This window comes from Chelonia mydas, chromosome 9, assembly GCF_015237465.2.
Source record: "Chelonia mydas isolate rCheMyd1 chromosome 9, rCheMyd1.pri.v2, whole genome shotgun sequence".
Taxonomy (NCBI): Eukaryota; Metazoa; Chordata; order Testudines; family Cheloniidae; genus Chelonia; species Chelonia mydas.
This window is the reverse complement of record NC_057855.1, coordinates 79,255,160-79,280,675: the sequence shown is the minus strand read 5'-3', so window position 1 is coordinate 79,280,675 and position 25,516 is coordinate 79,255,160. Positions and strand designations below refer to the sequence as shown.

At 42.3% G+C, this 25,516-nt stretch overlaps 1 long non-coding RNA gene across 1 annotated transcript; it reads left to right on the top strand.

Annotated features, from left to right (window-relative positions):
- The first annotated feature begins 1,512 nt into the window (after window positions 1-1,512).
- Window positions 1,513-8,684, top strand: LOC122461796. Its single transcript, XR_006283983.1, has 3 exons — window positions 1,513-1,799; window positions 5,856-5,982; window positions 6,095-8,684. It is a non-coding gene; the product is annotated as an uncharacterized LOC122461796 (long non-coding RNA).
- Window positions 8,685-25,516: the final 16,832 nt, after the last annotated feature.

Genomic DNA, 25,516 nt, shown 5'->3' with positions numbered 1-25,516 from the left:
GTGCTGTTGGCACTTGGTTTTTGTTTGTTTGTTTGTTTTACTGGCTGTTAGTTAAAGATTTTTACAGGTTTTATTTGTTTGGTTTGTTCTATTTTGGGCAGGGGTTTTTTTTAAGCAAGGACTCAAAATTATTTACCTCCTCTATCCCTTTGTCTGTATCCTGCATATTTGGAGGGTTTCCTGTATGATCTAGTCACAGATACACCCCCAAAACATATCAAAATCCCACAGGGAATAATATCATTTTTACAATGGTGTCCGTGATTCCAATTCCCAATTTACATCTGTTGATCAAACAAAAGAGAGAGGCCTGATAGCCAAGATCACACTGTCCCATTGGCTGAAGCTCCCATTGAAGTCAACAGGAGGAGGAAGATGGTGGCCATGGGCCATTGTTCTATACAGGACACTGCAGACACTTCAATGGGAGCATAGTTAGGAAAAGAGCTATCCATCAGTTCTAAAGGATTTGTAACAGCATGATCAGACATGTCATTGCCTTGTCTGTTCCACCACCAAATACACATTCAAAACCGCACACAATCTAGTATGAACTTAAATAAATTGCATTTAGATAAATTAAACTTAGTGGCCAAAATGTTCAAACTTGGATGCCTAAAGCTGGGAACCTAAGAACCTAACATATTTAGGTACCTGCTTTCTGTAAGTGGCCTGATATTTATAGATGCTGAGTAACTGTTGCTCCTTTTTTCAATATGCTTTTATTTTGCACCCTTCCCCATGCCACCTTCCCTTTGTCTCCATTTTATTTTAGATTGTAAACTCAATGGAAAAGGAGAGTGCTAAGCACCTCTGAAAATCAGGCTACATTTTTGTGTGCTGAAATAAATTCCCTGTCCCAAACAGGTTCTAAAAACAAAATACAGACAACAGGAAATCAGTAAGGGAATGGATATGTAGGACTGAGACCTGATCATCCCCCCGTCCCCCTGCCCCCATATTAAACCAGGCTTTGGTGAAACTCAGGGAGTTAACCATAAAGATGTACCATAAAGCCAAAATGATCAGCATATATTCTGTTAAAATAAAATTATTTGGGAAAGGGCTATGCACTCCAAACATCAAAAAATGACTCTGCCAACCAACAGAGTGTGACTGTCCACAGAGTAGCATTCTTTCTTCCAAACTAGCCGTGTGGCAGGGCGTCTGCCCTACACAGGGAGAAGAAGGGGTTAAAAGCAGCACCAGGGAGGCTGCACAGAGCCCAGTAATCAGGAAAGGGCTTATTGAGCCCAGCAATAGGGGGAAGGCTTGCTGGACCAGCCAATCAGGGCCGGCCAGGGCCATATATAAAGGGCTGCTCAGCAAAGCAGAGGGGAGTCTCTCCTTAGAAGGCAAGAGAGGAGGACTGGTTTCCTGAAGAAGAGGGGCAGGGGCAGGGGCAGGGGCAGGGGCAGGGGCAGGGGCAGGGGCAGGGGCAGGGGCAGGGGCAGGGGCAGGGGCAGGGGCAGGGGCAGGGGCAGTAGGTGGCTGTTGGCTATAGGTGGCCTGGGTCAGGACCCAGAGTAGTGGGTGGGCCTGGGTCCTCCACCCCCTTGCACCCCATTTGCTAATGAGGAGAGTGGCTGGTATCCAGACTGCACTTTACCCCTGAAATGAAGGGCTGGATGTTGAACTGCAGTTGGATGCTGAGGCAAGTGGTGGGACTAAGGACTGCTGGTCCACTAGAATGGAGAGATACTGGAGTGGGGGCACAGCTGGAGGACAGTGCCCAGAAGAGGATGCTGCAGTCCGGGGAGCGATGTGCGTCCAAACAGTGGAGACAGCAGTAACATCAGGTGTGATGCCACTAGCTGAAGGTGGACTGGAAGAGCTGAGAGCTAATTTTCAGGATGGCCAGCAGGAGGTGCTGTGGTGGTGAGTTCTGCTTGTTACAAGCAGAAAATAAACCAGCTTTGGCAGTTACACTGAAGCATTGACTAATCCCTTTTTCAAATTATTGTTATACACACACCTTATACTGAAACGTCTCTTTCAGTTGAAAGAGCTGTGTGACCAGCTTCAAAGCTGTAACAATTGAAGCTTCTAGTAGGTTGGATTAATGCAAGTGAGTTTTTTCTCCATTTTATAGGCTTCCCTCCCCCTCATGCACTTTTTTGAAAGAGGTGGGTTTTTTGCCTCTGAATACTATTGGGCAAAGGGAGGAGATCCTTGTATCTGTGGGAGTGTTTGAAAGTATTCTCATTATTTTTATACTACATAGAATCTTATTTTCTACAACATTTGTTTTTAGTCTAGCAACATGCCTAACAAGCTAAAATGGTCTGCAGACCATCAGAATTGCTATTTGCTGAACTTTCTTTATTTCAAGTCATGTATCTGGCCAACCTGAAGAATATCACTGTGTAAAAGACTATCGACCCACTAAAAGAACAATATGGAAAAGGTATTTGTGTGGCATCACCCTGTCTCCTTCAGAAAGATGATCTTAGGAAATCCAAAGGTGCAATAAATCTTCTATATCATAGTTGTGCCTGTGACAAGACACAGTGGACATGGGCCTGATCTAAAGCCCATTGAAGTCAGGGGAAAGACCATATTCTCTTCTCACAGATGAAGGCTTGAAAACAAACAGCTTAACAAGATCTTCAGGCACTGAAAAATGGATTGAGAGCGTCTCTCCTAATCTGCCGTGAAATACTGTTTATCATGCAAATCTTTGGCATCCCAATCAAATTATTGACATTTCAACTGCTCATTGTGTCTGTAGCATTTTATTTTGTTCAAAGTGAATTTTGTAATGATGTATTACACCACTGTGGTTTTGGCTCTGGCGGCTACAGTTTCAAGCTTAACAGAGTGAAAGTCACCTCTGCTACTTGCTTCAGAGTTAGTCTCTAGGAACATCAAGAACAAAGATAGTGACCACACATACATTCACAAGTACAAGGTCTAGACTGTTTTACAAGTTTTATTAAAGTTACAATTGAAGTTATGATTACCCAAGCATATAGAAATTCTATATAGACCTATGCACATGTTACAAATATAGTTATACTCACATCCTTAACAATAGCATTAGGGTCTGATGGGTCTCTCATGGCTTGATCATCAGTAGAGGGATGGTTCCTGCTGGAGTCTCCCATAGGGAGCTCAATTTTCCCGTTCTGGGCATCCCCTTTTTATAATGTTTCTGTCTGTACCTACATTCCATGCATGTCCATAAAAGTGTCAACCCTCTCTTCTCTTACTGGTCTGTGTCCCCTGGAAACTCAAGGGACCCCAATTTTCTATAGGCTGTGTAAGTTCCCTTTATTCTCATTGGCATTGACTGTGTATCCTGTGGTTAAGACACACGTCGGAGACAGATGTGACTTTACAGTATCTTTATGATGTAATTATCTTCTAGGTAATTTTTTGCAATCTTACCAGTTGGTACCTCTTTTCCCATAATCTTAGGGCATCAGGTTATTTTCTGGTCACTTATGTCATCATTTCTTGTCTCCAAGGCCTAAAATAGCTAAGCTAAAGTCTTGCAGGCCTCAACCTATAGATTCTTTCATTTCAGCTTGTCTTACCCATGTCTAATACTTTGATCAGTATTTAGAGGAACCATCTTATACTCTTGAAATTCTACAAATTCATTCTAATTAACATACAATGAAGATATATGATATAACATATTGATTGATCATAACGTCAAAGAATAAATGGATAATTGGCTACATGTCTTAAATTATAATTAGTAATCCTTCACACCTCTAGATTGCCTTTTATGTAAGGATTTAAAGTGCTTTATAAACATTAAGCCTGACGCTGCCTGTGTGGCATAGGTAAGTTATATAGGGTAAAACATTACCTCAAAAGCAATACCTATCTTATCTTCAGCACTTATTTTGTTGTCAAGGTGATCTCATTATGTAAAAATTTCAGCAGAAAACCCTTTAGGTGTAATGATTACTGTTTCACCTTCCTACAGAGAGAGGAATGTAGCATTACTTATGATTTCTGCTTAATATGGAAACTATTGGAATCTAAAACTTAACAGACTTAAATATAGTGATTAAAAGCTAAATTTCTCATCAAAAACAGGCCATCAGATCTCCTCTTCATGTGGTGAAGTTATAACTTGACTGCATGAAAAGAGGCATTTTTTTGCCAAACTTGATTTTATTTCATTGTTATGTAAAAGGCTTTAAGGACTTATATTTGTTCTTTCTGTCCATACAAAAAAGTGTGATTTTTATTAGACATAAAATTTATTTTATTGAAAAATCAGTTTATACTTTACTCCTGGAAGAGAACATAATACAAAACTGGCTCACATCAGTGCTTTCACCATACATACTGTTATCACTAACTTTAACTTGCTCATAAAACAGAGGTTTGAAAGTAGATTTCAAATAAATTGTTTAGCGCTATCAGCAAATTGTTCTACCAACAGGTGGAATGTTGTACATGGATATTCATAGAATTCTGTATGACAGCAGATTGAAAAGTTGGGAACTGTTTCCTTCAGAAAGGAAACAAATGAGAAAGGGACATGACAGAGGTAAATTAAATAATGAATTATATAGAGAAGGTAAATCAAGAGCTCCTATTTTTCCCGTCTCAGAATACAAGAACAAGGAGGCACTCAATGAAACTGAAAGGCAATATATTTAAAACTAAAAGGGAATACTTTTTAATATAGTACATTGTTAACCTGTGGAACTCATTGCTACAAAGATAGCACCAAGGTCTTGAGCTTAGTAGGATTCAACGTTCATAGGGGAATGAGAGCATCCATAGTTAAATATAATAATGTGATAGGGTAATTTAAAAAAAAAATGTATAGGGGACCTAAACCCTCATGCTTCAGGCCATATTACAGCCACTACCTGACAGGGTTAGAAGGAAATCTCCTCTTTGAGCCGGTTAGTCTTTAATTTTCCATTAGATGGTTTAATTCACCTTCCTCTGAAGTGTCAAACTGGCCTGTTTCATGGCCAATGGACTAGATGGGCCATCAGGAATAGTGGACTGGACGGACCACTAGTCAGATCCATTGAGTCAATTCCTATGTGCCTACCATAAAAATGGTTCTTCTGGCTTCTCCTTATTGCATCACCTGTCACCTCTCCCAGACAAAAGTACAGACTCTGATCTCAGTTACATCCATATAAATCTTGAGTAACTCCATTGCAGTCAAATACTAGGATGCAACTGTATGAATGTACACATGCATAATTTTCTAGCCCGATATTATTGGCTACAAAATCAATGCTGCTTTGGGAAGACTATTTGATATTTCCTTCAGTTTTTTTTAAGATTTTGGAAAACAGAAATCTAATAAGAGTATTCTAATCCATGTAAGATAGGTATGTCTTGTTTTACACTGCTGTATTGCAAAGGTCAGAATTGTTAAAGAATCCAACATGCTTTCAAAATAACCCCCAGTGATCTCAGAATAGATATCTGCCAGCACCAACCTTGTCATTTCTTGGAGGTTCTTTTGCTGTCTGTCTTGACTCTCAGAGAGCCAGTTAAATTTAAACACTGATCACATCTCTGGATGGTTTCAGAGTAGCAGCCGTGTTAGTCTGTATTCGCAAAAAGAAAAGGAGTACTTGTGGCACCTTAGAGACTAACCAATTTATTTGAGCATGAGCTTTCGTGAGCTACAGCTCACTTCATCATCTCTGGATGGCAACTCTCACTTTACACAGAGAAGTAAAAGCATTTTCCTGTAAATGAAGCTTCAGGCACTGTACGTATCCATTTGTTTTGTATCTGCAGTTGACTTTTTCCTCTCTATTCTTTTTTAAATGAAAATCAGAAGCTTTCAGAGGGGAGGAAGGGCCCATCCATCAGTTGGCAGCTCTAAGGTTAACAGACTCATTTTCTTTCAATAGGGAAGCTACAACAACTGCCTGTCTTTACTGCAGGGATTGCTTGGAAGCTTATCCATGGAGGAATGTGCCTGAGCTTTTCTGCAGGGAATTACCTAGTCTGATCCTCCTGTAGGAGAAGGAAGCTCTGGTAAGTTTGCTGCTATGGTCTGCATTTATCTGTCTTTCTACCTGTCTCACACCCATCATGGTATTTGAGTGCAAGGGGTCAACATTTTGACTTCCTTTATTCGAATCCCCAGATTCCTAGGCTCTTTGCTCTTTACCTGACCTTGGCTTTCCTGACCTGTTATATGCTCTCCTCAGCATGGGACACAACCCATTCATTTCCCCTGGATCAAAAAGAAATACTTTTGTAAAACTCCCTATTGAGCGTATCGTTGTTGTTCAAAAGCTACAGACTGTTTGTGTATGATTTTTGTCTTGGCTAACACATCGTCATTATGTTCCATAACATCTGGTGGCGTCAGCCGTGTCATGCTGACACAAATCAGCTTGTGTTGACAACCCAGAATTTTTGGAAGGCAATAGCAAATAGTTGGATTGCACTTCTCTTTAGAGAGCCACATTTTTCATGAACAGCTTGTGATGTCATTACATAAATCAGCCTGTTAGTGAATTCTCAGCAAGAACATTCAATTTACAGCCATAGAGTGTACTTTAGACCTTTCAGCCATGTTTTTTGAGTGCCTGTGATGCACACATTTAGCAAAAGAACTAGAACACTCTGGGCCCGCTTCTGCCACACTTTCACATAGAGTACGTCATCACTAGATTTTTGTACTTGCAGTTGACTGCCAGTTAACTCAAGGTAGTTAACATGTTTGTAAAAGCTAGTGTGGACACTCCCCACGTGTTTGGTCTACCACACTAAAAACTTTTGTTCTTTACCCTATGATGATCCCTAGCATAAAAAAACCCAAACGTTTGTAGCCTGGATGAAATGTGTGGAGTATGTCCATACTAGCTGGTACAAATGTGTAACTATATCTTGAGTTAATTTGCAATTGGCTAGTGAAGACTTACCTTCAGTAGCACCATACTTCTCAAGTAGTTTCACTGAATTCCAGAAAGCTACCTGAAGAGTAAAGTCCTTCTGAGAATTAGGCTCTTTGAAGTGTATTCAGCCTTCTGTTTCCATCAGCAATTTATGTGTTCTCTAACACATTTTTGTGGTCAGTTAGAAATTGGAGTACTTCATACCTTGTCTACAACTGCATTGTGAAATAAAATAGAAACTGTAGATGCAAGAGTCTGATAGAATTGCAGGGAAATTAACATTTTCTATCCACTCCACAAGGTGTTGAGACTGTTCATTAAAGTTTGTAACCTGTTTTGATGCCCTTAGATAAACTTGCAACATATACATGCAAATATTATTGCTCTCAGAGTGCATATACATATACACCTACTCAAAGCAAAATGTAGTAGTGTGCTAATAAAATGTCTGTTATGTGTGTATTTGTGCCTCTATATATGTGATGATAGAGATGCATGCTCCACCCTCACACTATTTTCTGATTTACACATTGATAGCTACTAGAAACCATTTTATTTAATATAGAATCCCAAACTCAAGGTTGGATTTGACCATCTCACCCAGTAAAATCTAAACCCCTTTGGTTCTGATAGCAGCCAGTTTGAATTTAATGTGGTTCAGGAAGAAAGCCCGAGTGTCTATGAAATCCTGATTTTTAAAACAAACTTTTATTTTCACCTATTTTCTGCTGATTCTGACTTAAGGTGGTGTAGTGTGCTGTGGGAGGAGGGACAGGCATAAGGACAGGAGATGCTTGTTGGGGATGGGAGGGAGAGGGCTACAGTGCATAGTGCAGTGGAGATTGTGAGTAGTACTGTGACCTATGTGCAGCTGGGCAAGGGTTACATATATTGCAGTGAGGGCCACACCAGCTCCCAGAACAGTCTAGATTTGGGAGGATGCAAAAGTGGATTAAAATCAGTTTAGCCTCCCCACTCTGGACTACTCCTGTCCTGTGCATGTATAGGAGGGTCAAACACTTAGTTGCTTCTGTAGGCCAACCCCATTACACACACCAGGGGTTCCTTACGTTCCTCCATCTCCCCCCCCCCACCCCCAGCTTCCTGTATGCTCCCTTCCTGTATGTACCCTCCCTTCCCCTCTTTCAGGGACTCCCTGCAACCCACACCTCATCCCCTTCCTCATGCCTGGGGCTTTGTGTCCCACATTCCCCCTTCCCCTGTACCCTTCTCTGCCCTCTTCCCCTGATGCCAGGGGTTCTGTGTGTGCTGCCATTGCCCCCTTCTCCCTGTGTCCCCCCCATTCACCCCTTCCAGGATCTCTCATTCTCCTTCCCACCCCCATGTCAGAGGCTCCTTGTGCCTTCTCATTCCCCCTTTTCTACCCTAGCAGGAGCTCTCTGTGCCCTCCCAGCCCTGCCTCCACCACATGCCAGTGGCTGTGACCGTCCTCACTCCCCACATCCCCCTATTCTTCCCCCTCAGGGCAGAGGTTCCATGTGCCTTCATTTCCCTCTTCCTACCACCTTTCTTATTTTCTTTTAGTCTGGGAGATAAGTCATTCAGGGTGTCAACTTTTAAACTATACTGGGAAAATGGGCAGAGGTGAGATGTGGGGTACTGTTATGCTGGGAGGTGTTAATGAGATCCTTGGGTCTTTGATCTATAGACAGTTACTCAGGTGGTTGAACTTGTTGGGCCTGTTTACCAGTTGTCAGGGGCATCATGTGTCCCCCATTCTCCCTTTCTGTGCACTGCATGATACAGTGGTTCAGTGGGGGAGAAAAGTGTATAATCATATAATTAAAGACTGTAGCACAGAGCATATGCACAAGGGGGTCAAATTAAGTTTGCACAGGCAACTTATGGCATTTCCTAATTTTTTTGAGTGCTTGAATTTGTAACCTGAATAATGTTCTGTTAATATCTCCGTGTGTGTGTGTGTATATATATAGTTTTATAATAAAACTGGCTTGTCTCCAAATCATGTCAGTTTCACACTGCCTGCTGTCACCATATTCAAAGTGGAAGCAGCTGGTATGCTAAAATGAGCTATGGACTTTGGAATCCTTCAAGGTTAGGGACTGAGTGGGTAGAGTGAGATATTTACACAGAATGGAATCTTTGTTGGCCTGTTGGATTCCTCCCACCATTTCTCCACTCTATTTTATAGAGCAAAATACAAAAAAACCCACTCTGAGGTATGCTGCTATTCTGACAAGTGACTCTAAAAATGCCATAGTGGGGTTTTGTGGTTAATGTGTCTCTGATGTCTCTATCAAATGTGCCCAGTTCACAAGTAAAAAGATGCTTTCTCCCCCCTGCCACCGCTTCATGACTGCCAGCTGCAAACACAGCATGGGATCTGAGAGTCAAGCTGAGCTCTGCTTTGTCACATATCACCAATAACTAAGTTCTGACTGCAGAATCTTTTAAAATTATTCTGTTAATGCTAGAGCCAGAATACAATCTAGCTTCCTCTTCCATTTCTGGATGGGCTCTGCATTGCTAACTAGAATTTAAAAAAAAAAAATAGCAAATGTATACTAGTTATTTAAATGAGCAAATCTATGTTTGAATACATACCGGGAATAGGCCTTTTGAATAGGAAAGTGTGGTTTTTACTTACACTTCAGAGCAGAACCACATTTTAAGGTACCTCTTTAGTGATGTTAGGGACTACTTCCTGACTATGCAGACTTACACAGCAAATAGCTCATGTATCACACTTTGAGACCCTGCAGCAAATATAACACATGCCTTCTGATACAGGCAGAATAAACAAAGCTCCCTCCAAATAAAGAAAACATGGCAGGACTGCAGAATGACTTGTGATTTCTCTTTCTCTCAGAAATCAGTCACTTTGCCTGGTCTAACCTCCATCCATCTGAAGAGTACTCAACTAATGAACCAGACGTTCCCCACGTAATAAACAATGGAAATAAAGTTCCCTATCACACATTAGACTGGACAGAGCACTAGAGAATATACTGCAGAGAACAATCCTGTACTTAAACACCTGAGGACCGATTATATGGCCTACTGAATGGCAGAATTTAGAGATGGAAGAGATCTATTAGATTATCCAGTCCACTCCCAGGTGCCAGTGTTCTGTCCATTCTAGTTTAAAAGCCTCAGGCATTGATTCGTTCAGAGATTCCCTTGGGAGATTATTCCATAGCCTAATACATCTAACCTAATAGCTGTATCAGTTATAGGAATCCTCTATTGCTGCTTTGATTCCATGGCATTTCAGCATTTTCCTAGCTGGACTCAAGCTGTAAAATTTGGATCTGGATTTCAAACACTCCACCCCTGAATCTGAAGTTCTTTAGTATCTTGTCTTGGGATTTTGGCTCAGCGCATTATAAAGGTAGGGATAATTTGGATCTCGATTTGAATATTGGCAATGGGGGGTCGGACCCTGAGTTTTAGTTTGGGCCTATTTTTCCTGACATTATATACAGGTCACAGAGTTTCTTCAAGTGATTGCACATATCCTTTCCAATGTAGGTGTGTGCACGTCCCAAGCACAGTCCCAGGAAAATTTTCTCTGATGGTATCCATCATGTTGGCTCTGGCACCCTCTGGTCCTGCATGTGCATAGCACCAGTATAAAGAGCCTGGCTAACTCCACGGCCCCTCAGTTCCTACTTACCAACCATGATAATCACTGAAACTGTTCTCCTTGCTCTTGCAAGCTTTCTCCATGGACTTTGTTTCTCTGTTATTTGTATATAATTCCCAATATAGTGGATGTACATAGTTGGTTAAGTCTTAGCAGTTAGTTTCTCCATTATTAGTGGAGTTTCAACCGCTCCCAGAACTGAGGATGCTCTTTAAGTAAGGAGAAACTAAACTCTTCTGACAGTACACTGAACCTAGCTCACATATGTGCCCTGGTCTATGTAGTCAGAATCATAACTCCTTCCTGTGAATAAAATGAATTTGCTCCCAGAAAAAATAGAGATCACGTGGTTAGCTCCCAAAACAGCTTGTGATTTAGTGTTGACTTGTGAAAAGTTGTTTACTCATATGTGATCACAGCACTGTCACTTTTCCCATTGCAAAGACCCTAGTATTTCTTGCTCTTCCAACTGGTTCAGGAGGGCTTTGTTCCCTTCTTTCTACCAGCCAGTTGCTACTGGATCTCATGGCTCTCTTAACCCTCCATTCAGTAGCTGTCATTTTCTGTACTATAGCCATCAGCAAAGGCTTGGCCTACACTTAAAAGTTTTGCTGGCATACCTATGTCAGTGAGAGGTGTGATTTTTTTTTTTTTTTTTTTAACTCATATAGCCATGCTGGTAAAAACCCTACTATAGATGCAGTTGTGGTATAACTGTGCTTACACCAACGTAGCTTATGCTGGTTTCCAGCATAAGCATTTTTATATTGCTGTAACAGCATTCATGCTAGAGAGTTTTGCTGCTTTAACTATATATAAATATATCCATAAAACCTTCCTATTATAGACAAGGCCTAAAACCCAATTTTTCAGAATATTTTTGGTATGATTAAAAGTGCTGTGAAATTCTGCTATGTTGTGCTGTAGATTCTGTATTGTACATGGAATGTGGGAAAGCTCCCTCAAAAGACCGTTAATAATTTAAAAAAAAAAAAAAACCCTGTCAAATATGCCACTTCTCAGAAGGCTGTTTCTCCAACCTTCTGTTTTAGTGGCTTAAGTTTTATTAGCAGCTAAATCTGTCTTCATAATGACAGAACTGCTTAAAGTTGATATTTCACATGCACATTTCAGGTCCCAGACACTCAGCAACTGCTGAACACCCAGAATAAATGATCCACAAATACATGTCTTTGAGGCTGTATCTGTGGGATTCTAGACCATCTGTTGCTTAAAGGAAGACAGTAGCCTGTTCTCTTCATGTTTCTCCCTTGCAAGAGCTACAAGACTCTGAACCTCTTCCCACTTCCCCTCTTAACTTTAAATCACTTGACAAGTTAATCGGCACCTCCTCATTGCCTGGAGCTATGGTGCTTTTAATGAAGTCCAAACAAATTAACTATTAAACAAGTTATGAACCAGCTCAGTGTGAACTGACTTGAATAAGCTGAGGATCAAAGCAAGTGGCTGTAAAATGAATCCTGAAGTGCTAATAATGTAATAACTTTTAAAGGCTTAAATGAGAGAGAATGAATTAAACAGGAGGGTGGGTGGGGGATGTTGTGTTGAATTCTGCTTATTTAAAAAAAAAAAAACACATACCGTGGATATGTTGTGGTTGTGTTTTGACAGAAGAAAGCTGGTAATGAGAAGGATAGTACTGCATTCTATTTCTAATGCAGTTTATGTCAAAAGTGACAGTGTACAAATGGCCAAGCCTGGCAGATCTGTTCCCTGTGCATACTAAGTCATATCTGCTTCATTCATTGACAGAAATAACTTTTTTACTGCTTTATAGTCTCATATGCCCTAATGAGCCAGCGCCACCTTGGGAGACTGAGCTGGATAGTCTTCTTTCTTGAGCAACAGCATTATACTAAGTTCAAATCTGATTCACCTGTGCAAACCCATGGACTGCAATGTGTTTACCCAGCTGTGAATGAGTGCTTAATTTAGCCTGCAGGACCTTTACTGCTGCTGCTAATATGTGAGAGAGTTGAGTTGGGTTCTTTCTGATACCTTACAGAGTTAGAAAACAGCATTTTTATTTTTTTCTGAGCATGTTTTGTAACACAAGATACAATCAACGTGCAAAAAAAGCCTGTTATGACATTTTTAGCCACTTTTCAGTCAAGAACCACTGTGATAGGTTCCCTCACCTTGAACTGGGGTACCACTGAGCTCTCTGACCCACCAGCCTGGGTTCCCTTTCACACTGTGCTGCTGTGACAAGCTGCAAAGGCCTCCAGCCTGCACTTTCATGAGCATTCATACAGGTAGGGACACACCCATCTGCAATTACACACAGGATCTCGAACCACCAGCTTCTCAGGTTGGACCCTACAGCAGAACCATCCTGTCCTGGGCAAATCTGGCCAGTATATGGGTTTAATACACGGTCCGCCGCTCCCTCAATCTAAAGAAAACAATGCACACTTGTGGTAACGAAACTGAGATTTTCCCCAAGCACTCCAGTCAAAGCTTACTAGTTTAGATAAAGCAAAAAGTTTATTAACTAGAAAAGGTAGATTTCAAGTGATAGCAAACAGATCAAAGCAGATTACTTAGCAAATAAAGAAAAATGTAACCTAAGTGTAATATATGAGATAGCTAGGGTGTGAGTCTGCTATTCATATCCAAACTGATGGTACAGGCAGACTTGTAGATTTTTAAGGCACAAGCTACACTTGTTTTGCAGCTTTGAATCCCCAGATGTTTCATACACAGGCTAGAAATCCCTTTAGTCTGTGTCCAACGCTTCACCCAGGTCAGTCTTTGTTCTTCAGATCGTTCTAGGAGTTGTCTTGTGTGGGATGTGAAGAACCACAGATGTCATTCCATGCCTTATATAGCATTAGCATATGGCAGGAACCCTTTGTTTCAAAACTTGGTTCCTAGACCAGTTTGTGTAAAAAATACTGACATCCCAAGATGGAGTCAGAATCATGTGGCCTGGTCACATGTCCTTGTAGAATCATAGCAGCCATTACTCACGGGCTGTCTGGAGTGTTCTCAGGAAGGCTCCCCAGGTGGGAGATAAGCTTCTCCTAAGGCCTATTGTTTTTCCAAATGGTGAATTGGCCCTTCCCAATGAGCTGTCTAGACTGAAAGCATCTTGTCTAGTGGGGTTTACACCGATGTAACTACATCTGAAGTACAGATACACAGTATCTATAACTTCAGGCACAAGAAGAATACATGTATACAAATAGGATATTCATATTCAGCAAATCATAACTTTTCCAATGACACCTCACATGACTTATCTTACATAAAATACATCATAATTATGCTTAATCCTATCATAATATCACTGAGGAATATGGGGTGCAGTGTCATAACCAGACTTAAGGCTAACTCAAAACTTGTAATGACTTTCCATCCTGACTTTGGGCCTCCATCTTTTCTCTTGTCTTGGCTCCTACTAGTGTTCTCAAGCAGCTTATGTTATTAAACACTTTGTGTCCTCCTTATTAATGCAGGGAGAGATTATATTTAACACTTGATTATTTTATTGTAAACATTACATAACTGTAAAACAGTAGCAACCAGAGACTGGTGTTGGTTGTATCCTCTGGGCTCTCTTCTGTCCTAAGCTCTGTCTTCCAAAATGGAGGCATGGCCTTTGGTCTCTGCAACAACACCTCACATATGTACATAACAATAAGTCTTGCCAATCCCAAGCATTCAAAAATCATGAGATTTTTAAAATAAGTTTGGTGCTCTTTTTATTTGTCGTCTTGTTTATAAACCCCTAAATGCATGTTTCCCAGATTTTTCTCCACAGCCATGAGGGCTAGAAACACTTTTTTTAAAATGAAAATGAGATTCTCACAACTCCAGCATCTGGGGCCTTAAGAAAAATATCCGATATCCCAAAATCAGAGATCACAGCTTGTGATAAAATTGTGGGAGTTGGCAGTACAGCAAGAGCATCTGCTCAACACAGGTATTGCATGTACTAACTCCTGCTTCTTTCAATTGCCTGAAGCTACAACAGCTTCCTTCTGCAGACATGGACTGCCCTGCTTATTAGTGCTGCAAAATTAGAAGACATAAAATGGACCTGGAGGTTTGTTTGTCTGTGAATCACTGGATCAGTTCAGTAGATGCACTGTGTAATTCAGGATGAGAACACCAGTTTGCATAAGCTCAAAAGACTTTGTCCCAAATTTAATTCAAACTTGAATGGTTTTTAAGCTTGAAAAAGTTGTTAGCTTTTTGTCCCTGTAATGGGGTGGCACCTGCCTCTCATGTGTGCCCTTTCCCCTGGCCAACCGTGCCTGCAAACAGTTCTTTTCACGCAGCAGGGGGTCCACCTATCTCTCATAGAAGGCCCCCTTTTTCTCGATTAGGTGTGAACCTGCTTTTATTTTTTTGGTCTTACATCAGGGTGGCACTTGCCTCTCATAAGCTGCTGGTTCTCTTAGCTGGTCTTTGGCCCCTCAGCCCTCCAGCCAAGCCATACACGCTGTCCCCCCTTCCAGGGTATACAGCCCACGTTCTTTCTCAGCCCTGGTATGGGGCCATAGCTCTTAGGCTTTTTCCCCAAGTCACTGCCTTCTTCAACCACCCAGCTGGGGCCCATCTCAGTACCCTCCACTGGTGTCCTTTTCAGCAGCCCTCCCTTGGCTCAGTCTGCAACCATACCAGCAGGGCCCATCTCAGTACCCTTGCCTGGTCTGGCCAGGTCCTAGGCTCAGTCCCCTGAGCTCACCCTGCCCACACTGACCTCTTCATGGTCCTGCTACTATTCTATCTATCCAGCCAGCCAGGCATCTGGTCTTTAGCAGCCTTCCCTGGGCTCAGTTCTGCCTGGTGAGCTCTGTGTAGTGAGATGTCTATGTCCTGTTGCTCATCTGGCCAGCTAGGCACCCAGTCCTCCCTCATCAAGCTCCATACAGCAACTGAGCTTGTATGCTCTTCTGCTTGTCTCATAGAGTCCCTCCAGATCAGAAGGGCCCTATGTCACAAGGGCAAGCCAAACAGGAGAGCTTGCATTGCTGAAGCCTATACTGCAACTGTTCTGTGGCTAAATGTTGCCTAGATACCATGTGAAGGGTGCATTAGAAATTGGATTGATAGATTCGATCAGATAATTGGAGGTTTCTCAGTTTGGTAACCATTACCAGTACCGTATTTACTAAAGAAATTAAAAGACATTTTAGTTATAAAAAGATTGAAAATAGGCCCAGAAAGAAAATTAGTGGAAGGAGCTCACTAGGTCTCAGTGGATCACTCTGCACCAGCATGCTGATTGTGAGCTGATGTTCGACTGGGAATCTGGGTAGGTTTAGAGCTGCTTGGTTGGGGATGAGCAGTTCTCTTGTGTTCTAGTCCCCGATGGGAAGGAAAGGGGAGCCTTCACAAAAGCACATTTCACACAAACTGCAGCCCGCAGCACTTCAGGAGGGAGTGAATGACAGCTGAGCATTCCATGCCTATGTTGAGTAGCATATTTTCTAATTCCACCTTGCTCCTCCCACCTCTCCACAATACTATCTCTTGGATTCTGTCCCTTTGAGTTTTGCATTTCTGTCTCTCTCAGTTAGGTCACGGTTCAGTGCAGGTTGTCACTTTGGGTTACATTTGATTGCGCTGTCTGGAATGGGATCCAACATAATGTAACATGACATGGTTATAATGGAATTTAACCTGTCAGAATTCTTCCAGCAAACCTTTCACATTGTGTCATCTGCCTACTATGGAGTTGGGTGCTGAGTGCCTGATGTGAAAGTCTACTGCATCAAGGAGGAATAGAATAGAGAACAAGATGTCCCTTGCTGACCAAAAGTCCATTCTCTTCTGAATGCTTGGGCACATTGCTTCTAGCTTCACTGTCACTTTCTGAGGGGCCAGACACTCTTTCACACTTTCAAACCCATACACTGCAATTTTACTTTATATGAAACAAGAATGTCAGTTTTCTTCTTTTAAAAAATCCATTAATATTATAGTGCCTTTCATGCAAGGATCTCAAGGTGATTTACAAACATTAATTAAGCCCCTCAGCTGCCCCATGAAGCAAGCATTTTTATCTTCACTTTACAGGTAAATGAACTAGAGTACAGGGAGACTATGGCCTACATTATCAAAGTGCACATTCATTGTGGGGTTTCTCACTTTTTAGGTGCTCAATCTAATAAACTAGAGCTCGATTTTCAAAGATGCTGAGCACCCACAATTCCAATTCACTTGAGGGGGAACTGCAGGTTTGCAGTGTCTCTAAAAATCAGATCCTCGGTGTCTAAAAGTTGCTCATCAGAAACAGAAGAACCCATGATTACTAGACCAATATTTTCAAAAGTATCCAAGCGACTTGCTCAAGGCCACACACTGAAGCAGAGCCAACCATGGAACCCAGGAGTCCTGGCTCTAATCTTGTGCAGTTATAGCTGGACCATGTTTCCACAGTTGATGTGGTCAGATATGCTGTGCAAGTTTTCCCTGCACAGGTGGAAATGCATCTTAATTCTGACTTTCTGATCCTTTTTTACTGGAGCTTTATGCCTTTCCTAAGCAAAGACCGGGTGGGTTGGTGGTTTGTGTGATGTAGACAGACCAGTATGAAATCAGCAAGGGTCTGATTGTCCTCTCACAGTGGTTTTACAGCTCTAACAGAGATGATTTACACCACTGTGAGAGACGAATCAGGCCCTATATTCATATATAGAAGGCAAAATTGTGGCCTGTTATGCAGAAAGTCAGATTAGATTATTATAATGGTCCCTTCTGGCTGTAAAAATCTATGAATTTAGCTGGAACCTAAGATGGATCTGAATCCACGTTTTCAGGGATGGAAAGCCTAAGGCTTGGGCTACACTAGCAACTTATGTTGGTATTGTGACATTACACTCCATATTCCTTATGGAAATATGCTTATGGTATGGATATGGCATAACAGATATACTTTATGCAAGATGGCTTGTGTAAGATATCATTGGAAAGGTTGTGATTTACTGAATGCGACTATCTAATTTGTATGCCTGTATCATTTCTGTATCTGAAGTTAGAAATATTGACCATGTATCTGTATTTCAAATGTGTTACTTTGGGTGACACCCACAACTAGCCCTTCAGGTACAACAATGAAAAAGCTAGACAGGGCTGATGGTCCATCAGCAAAGACAATGGACTGTGAAAGAGCTTAGTCTTCCCATGGACACTCCAGACAGCCTGCGAGTAATAGCTGCTAAGACCCTGCCGAGACATGTGACTGAGCCACCTGGTACTGGACCCGCCCCCTTCCCCCATTGGAATGCCAGTGTTTTTCCACTGGAAGACAAAGGGTTCCTGCTATACACAAAAGCTATATGAGGCAGGGTAGTGACATCATCTTGTCTCTCCTCTGCCTCCCCACCCAAAGAGACACTGAAAAACACCTGGAAAGAAGAACTGAACTGAGGGGAGAAGAGTTGAACCCAGGCTGGAAGAGCATCTAGCTTGTTAGTAATAATACCAGAAGTTTCAAGCTGAAGGCTGCCTTTAAGACTCTCTGTAATCTGCCTGTGACAATATTTAGGGTGAGAAATTACTATTTGTAGCCAATTTCTTTAGTGAATCAAGCTTAGTTTGCGTGTTTTGTTTTATTTGCTTAATAATCTGCTTTGTTCTGTTTGCTATCCCTTATATTCACTTAATAATCTGCCTTTTATAATTAATAAATTTGTTTTGTTTATTACTAAACCCAGTTTGTGCAATTTCTAAATGGGAGGGGGAAGAAGTTATGCATCTCTCTCTTCACATTGAGGAAGAGAGCGAATTTTTATGCGTTTGCACCTTGTAGATTTTGGTATACAGCACAAGACAGTATACGGATTTATCTCCCAAAAGGGATGTGCATGTGAGTGCTGGGTGAGTCCTCTCACATAGAACTGACTTCAGTCTGTGTCTGCAGTGGGGTGTGGCCCTACGTGTGTGCATGCATGTGCTGCAAATGGCTGGAGAGCCTAATTCAGCAAAACAGAGAGAGGGAATCCAGACTGGTGGAGCAGGAGAGGCTCAGTGAAACCCTAGTACATCAGGTGGCATCCCAGATGGGGATCCAACCCGTCACAAGTATAACTACATTACTCAGGGGTGGGGAAAATCCGCACCCCTGAGTGATGCTCTTACACTGGCCTAACTTCTGGTGTAGACAGCTCTATGTTGACAGGTGGGCTTCTTCTGTTGACATAGCTACTGCCTCTCGGGGAAGTGGCTTACCTACGCCAAGAGGAGAAACCTTCCTGTCAGCATCTTCACTGAAGTGCTACAGCAGCACCAGTGCAGCTGTGTCATTGCAGCCTTTTAAGTGTACACAAGCCCTAATTCATGAGGCATTTGCACTACCTATCCAATCCACCAGCCCTAGTCAGGCTAGTCTTGCTAGTGGAATTCTGGGCAGCTGGCTAGGGATACTGTCTCCTCGTCAATGAAATTATTTTGCCAATAGAGCAGATGTATGATAGTTTGGATACTTGGGGGCCAATTACGGCAAAGCAGATAACCCAGATTTAACTCTACACACTATGTGCAAAGCCTGATTCTGCTGTCACTGAAATCTGCAGTAAGACTGGTGCAGGTTTGGGCCCAAAGAGATACAAGCGGCAGCTCGTGCCCGGTATTTGTAATCAATGACCTCTTTGCTATGCAACAGCTCGACCGACAAAAGCACATGTTGAGGCAGCACCCTTGCAGCCCGCAGAATGTAATGACACTCCAGTAAAAAAAATCGTAGCTTGGTAATGTTTCATTAGCCGGTCAGTCGTAATGAGCATCCTCCTTTGATAGCTATGCTCTGGCTGCCCTCAAAGAGTTTGGCTAAACAAGCTGCTGTAGAGATGAGGGGACCCCGTCTTTTACAGACTGAAAGTAATAGTAAATTTACATTATTGACATTACTGCAGGATTGTGGCAACAAATTAACAAGCAGCAGAAATGCAATTCATGGGCACAGAACCCCTCTTTTGTTCTCTCCACATGATGCCAATCACTGCATAAGTTAATGATACCTTCACTGAAACACAGTGTTATTAGGAAATCAAGGTTTCGTTTGTGCCATGTGTGTTCCTAAACTACTGTTTTTTCAATGTGACCACAGGGGGATGACTCAAATCACTGTGCTGCCAACACCTCTGTTTCCTATATAATTTGTTGTTGCATTAAGTTATACCAAGTTATTTTAACAAGTACTGAGGCAGCCATATTAAGTATGTGCACTACAGAGCTTTCACTACAGTGTCTTCTAACAAGACACATCTGTTATTTATCTTGTACAGTTTAACATGGGCTTCGTGATAAACTATTCAGATAATGCTGGACTTGCCAACAAATAGGATCTTGTATACTACAGAGATCAGGCCCAGTTTAAGCACTGTGATTTTAACACTTAGAGTTAAGCCAGCTTCCAACTTCTACCTGAATTCCATATCCTACTGGATGCTCTGCACTCCTGAAAAGAAGCTGTTTCCCCTTGTTGCCCAAGAGAAAAGGGGAAATGGCTTCTCGCCACTCTGACAAGTCACCCAGATGGGGATCTCACTTTCTCCCAGCTGCAATATTCAACCCTTAACAAAGCAGCCTGGTAAAGCATGCATTGAAAATGGTGCTGTTGACTCATGTTCTAGTCATGGAATTCTTTTCTCCGATCCATGCTTCAGAACTTCTACTAATGCAGGAAGCATGGGCTGAGTTTGAGAGTGCTTTTTTGAACAGCAAGGGGCAGCCCTCATCCAAGAAATGGGAGATTTGCATGGAATTTAAGAAACCCAAGGATTACCACTCATCCCTACCTCCCGTGTGTGACGTTATTGACATGAACTGGGACTGTATAGATCATTGTTGCAACTAAAGTCCTGTAGTGGCACCAAATCTTGTATAAAGGGGGTCAAATAAGGTGTCTAAGGCAAGGTTATTGTTTGCTGGTTATGATTATGCTATCTGTATATGTGTATCATTTTTGTAGTTAAAGTTATGAATATTGGCTCTATGCTGTCTGTATTTCAAACCTGGGCAACACCCCAGAAAAATTGGTGTCAGCTCTGCCTAGCCTGCTTGATCGCCCATTAAGGACCATCAGTTATACAACTGACCCACTGAAAAGGCAGATACACCTTGTGTCTCAGCAAGGTATGCAGGGACATGCCTATGGACAGAACTCTGAGGTTTTTCCATGACATGTGATGGACAGCTTGTCTTTGGGACAAAGAAAGCAGAGACCATGTGGCAAGAGACTATAAAAAGCTGCTGCAGCTCCTCCATCTTGTCTTCAATCCTGCGTCTTACCTCTGGAGGAACCTTGCTACAAATGGAAGTTCTGAACAAAGGACTGATGACCCATCCCAGCTGTGGATGTACTCCAGAGACTTGATTTAAATCTGCAGTTTATTCCATCACTGCTACAAGCCTGAACTAAGAACTTTGCCATTACTGTATGTAATTGATTCCATTTAACCAATTCTAACTGTCATCTATCTCTTTTCCCTTTTATGAATAAACCTTTAGACTTTAGATTCTAAAGGATTGGCAACAGTGTGATTTGTGGGTAAGATCTGATTTTGTATATTGACCTGGGTCTGGGGCTTGGTCCTTTTGGGATCGAGAGAACCTTTTTTCTTTTACTGGGGTATTGGTTTTCATAACCATCTTCCCCATTATGAGTGGCACTGGTGGTGATACTGGGAAACTGGAGTGTCTAAGGCAATTGCTTGTGTGACTTGTGGTTAGCCAGTGGGGTAAAACCAAAGTCTTCTCTGTCTGGCTGGTTTGGTTTTCCTTGGTGTGCACAGAAACCCCAGCCTTGGGCTGTAACTTCCCTGCTTTAAGCAATTTGTCCTGAATTAGCACTCTCAGTTGAGTCCCTGTCATAAATATAAAGGGAAGGGTAAACACCTTTAAAATCCCTCCTGGCCATAGGAAAAATCCTTTCACCTGTAAAGGGTTAAGAAGCTAGGATAACCTCGCTGGCACCTGACCAAAATGACCAATGAGGAGACAAGATACTTTCAAAAGCTGGGGGGAAGGGAAAAACAAAGGGTCTGTCTGTGTGATGCTTTTGCCGGGGACAGAACAGGAATGGAGTCTTAGAATTTAGTAAGTAATCTAGCTAGATATGCGTTAGATTATGATTTCTTTAAATGGCTGAGAAAATAAGCTGTGCACTGTAGCTCACGAAAGCTCATGCTCAAATAAATTGGTTAGTCTCTAAGGTGCCACAAGTACTCCTTTTCTTTTTGCGAATACAGACTAACATGGCTGTTACTCTGAAACCTGTCAGAATAGAATGGATATTCCTGTCTGTGTGTCTTTTTGTAACTTAAGATTTTGCCTAGAGGAATTCTCTATCATTTTGAATCTAATTACCCTGTAAGGTATTTACCATCCTGATTTTACAGAGGTGATTCTTTTTATTGTTACTTCTATTAAAATTCTTTTCAAGAACTGAATGCTTTTTTCATTGTTCTTAAGAGCCAAGGGTTTGGGTCTGTGGTCACCTATGCAAATTGGTGAGGATTTTTACCAAATCTTCCCCAGGAAGTGGGGTGCAAGGGTTGGGAGGATTTGGGGGGGGAGACGTTTCCAAACGGGCTCTTTCCTAATAAAATAAAATCTGGATAAAACGTTTAGTGGTGGCAGTGGAAGTCCAAGGGCAAAGGGTAAAATAGTTTATACCTTGGGGAAGTTTTAACCTAAGCTGGTAAAAGTAAACTTAGGAGGTTTTCATGCAGGTTCCCACATCTGTACCCTAGAGTTCAGAGTGGGGAAGGAATCTTGACAGTCCCGCCAGACCCAGCATCATTACACCATGTTTCTGTTGTACATATTAGAGTCTTATCCTCATTTCACAGGCACAGGAATACAAAATGAGTCTTTAGGCCGTGAGATTATCTGACATGAGCACTATGTCCAATTTTTTTTTCAGCAAGGGTCTCACTCCTGAATTGTTGGCCTTGCTGGTCAGTTTGGTAAAATCCAAGAACTGTAAGAATCGTATCAACCAGGTGTTTGTGAGCTTCTTTCTAAGGCAGGGTTTTCCAAAAATGTGAAGCCTCAGGAGTACAGAGACATTCCTACAAGTTCTCTCTCCCCTGCAAAGTCTGAGATGGATAGAACACAGACTGATTCCTAAAATAACATTGTCAGAATAACATAGCTGGACTGGGCCCCCAAGCCAAATATCCCAGAGCTTTGGGCAAGTTTGGATCCAGATCCAGAATAAGAGTCTTGGGCCTATTTCTTTGTTATAGCTTCCTCTCCAGAAATCATCGGGGTGGCTGCAGGAGTGGCTAGAAATCAAAGCCCAAAACAACACTTAAGTTTTTACCCACCCTCACCCCCTGAGAAAAGCACAGAAGAATGGAGATGAGGGCTGACCTTTTATTTACCCAGTAATTCCTTTTATTCCATGACCTGCCAGAGACCTGATCCAAGCAGAGAAAACCAGACACCTTTAAGATTCCCCATACACACTTCTTTAAACATAGGAAAAAAACAGCCCTTTCATGTCTGATTTTCCTGGGAGAGGTGGGAAATGGGGAGAGGTGATTTTGTTTTCCTAAATCTGAACTTCATCAGGTAGAGAGAGAAACAGAAGGAAAAGGTTTACTGATTTGGAATATGGACCAAAGTTCAGTGAATCACAGTCCAAAAGACACAGAGAAAGGGAAAGTCAGAAAAGAGAACGCTGTGTTACCTTACAGCCAGGGTCCTCACCACTGACTCTGCAGAGTTTTATGGTTGTGTTGTTGCTATTAGATCTCTCTGTCCCACATACTGCAGAGCTAAAGCTTAGTTAGGGCCTGATCCTGAGAGTTGCTAAGCATCCATAATCCCCACTTTAGCTAACAGGAGTTTTAGGTGCCCAGCAACTCTCAGGATCAGGCCCATAGCTCAACAGAGTCTTCAGGTTTACATCAGTATAAATATCCTATTGTTTTGGGGGCAGGAATGCTACTTACTTCTACCCCTTGGCTACAGTCTTTGTTGCACTCCCTGCAATGAGATGAGCAAGAACAGACTCTCAGATACCATGATGATGGGCATAGTTAAGAACCACAGATAAATGGGTCTAGATAGATTGGACAAGTCCTAGTGGCAATTCAGGAGCTCCTGTTTTCTGTAAGCCATGCTGCTAGTGTACACAGTAGTGTGCAATGCATCCATGCAGTACAGGTTTCCCTGAGGGGATGGAACAGAAATGTCACCACTTTAGACCTAACTTCATCGCTCTGTTATACAGTGGGGAACAAAAGGTTTCAGAGGAAGGAGTGCAGTTCACTGAGTTGCTTTTGGTGTTAGTGATTGCAGGACACAACACACAAACACCCCAGGGGTTTGGTTCAAATCCTTTCAAGTTTACTTTCAAGCACTTTTGTGTGTGAAGAACTAGCCTGCTATCCAAGAGTATCAGTTTCTTTGTACACTTTATAGTTTAGCCTGTTTACCCATGCAGCATAACAGGGAGCTCAGCCTGTTAGCTTCAGATATCAAGTGTGTTGTTGATCCATTTGCTTTGATCTGAAATGGATGTGAGCTGTCCTCTGGCTCTTCCCATCTCGGTGGAGCACTTTGTGGTCACACCAATAAAGGGAGCAGAGAATGATTTCCTTTCACGCAAGGGTGAGGAAGCCGGTGGCTGAGCCCCTTTGCTGGATTAGTCAGGAGTGAACAAGCTCTGCCTGCTGGTGTGTGAGTAGCAAAGGCATTTCCTGGTGTCTTATGGACAGACTTGGGGGGAGGGAAATCCTAAATCCCTGGAGGATGCAGGGTCTCTAGCAGGCCCAGGCTTTTTCCAGGGCAAATAATCTTTTGTAGGGGCAGATTGTGCTATTGAGGTACACCTACATTGGTAGTGGGAGGGGAACTTAGGGAAGCAATCCATGAGATGAAGAGAATGATGGAGGAGAAGAGGCAGGTGGCTTCCTGTGCAGCTGCACAGGCAGCAGGGAAAGAGCCCTCCATTTGCTGAGAATTCCCACTGTTACTGTCTCCTCCCAGTGCCAGCTCTGCTGCTGCTTCCCCTCCTTTGGGCATCAGAATCCTCCACCTCATAGGGACATCAGTTTTCTTTCATCTATGTAAAACATCTTAAATCACAGCAGATTTTGAAAGGTCACAGTTGTCTCTTGGTCATTGTGCCTGTCATCTCCGTAGCCCTTACAGACAGACCTAAGGGTTCTCTTACCTCCTCTTAATTCTGCTCTTTCCTGGCTCCTGGGAAAGGCATCAAATGTATCCTGCTTTCTCACAGATGGCTGCAGAGAGGGGACACCTGGCACTTTGTGGCGCTCTTTACACAGTTCAGATAACATTAATTACATCCCCGAGGGAAATGGCCACCTGCCAACTTTTGACTCAAGATTATGTGCACAGTGAATGCGATGCAGCTCCACTCTCTCTCCGCAGACATGTAGCTCACCCTGCTGAGAGGAATTAATTGCCACTTCCCAAGCTTTCATGCATACCCTCGTCCACATCCGCCAAGACACATCAGGAGCATACATCTAAGTAGGGGAAGGGGTGGTGTTGTGGTTAAAGCATCAGGCCTGGAATCAGAGGCTGAGAGTGATGACTCTGGCTCTGTCACATACTACTGGCCTTATCTTGAGCAAGTAAATTAACCTCCATGTGCTTGAGTGTCCCCATGGGTAAAGAATATTTGTTTGTGTCACAGAGGTGTTGCAAGGTACAGTTTATTGAAGTGTGTAAAGTACTTTGAAATCCTGGGATGGAAGGTAGTAGGCATATTTTATTCATGATTCTTTCCCTCTGTGATTTACAAAAGTATGTCTAGCTTTTTCCATAGGCAGGGAGCTAAGCATTCTCCCCACCCCATCCACTACACTCTTGCACACTCGCACAATCAGGACTTTCCTCCATGGGCAGTGTTAGGATATAGATATTCAAGCCTGTCTGCAAAGGCCTATACTCTAAGAATTTAGGTGTATTCTTATCACTTAGCTAGTTATAGAGGTATAAAAGAAAGAATCAAAATCACTGTCTGCCAGTGTAAGGGCCTTCTCTTACTGTGATAGTCTGAGGCCCTGTTCTTAGGCTA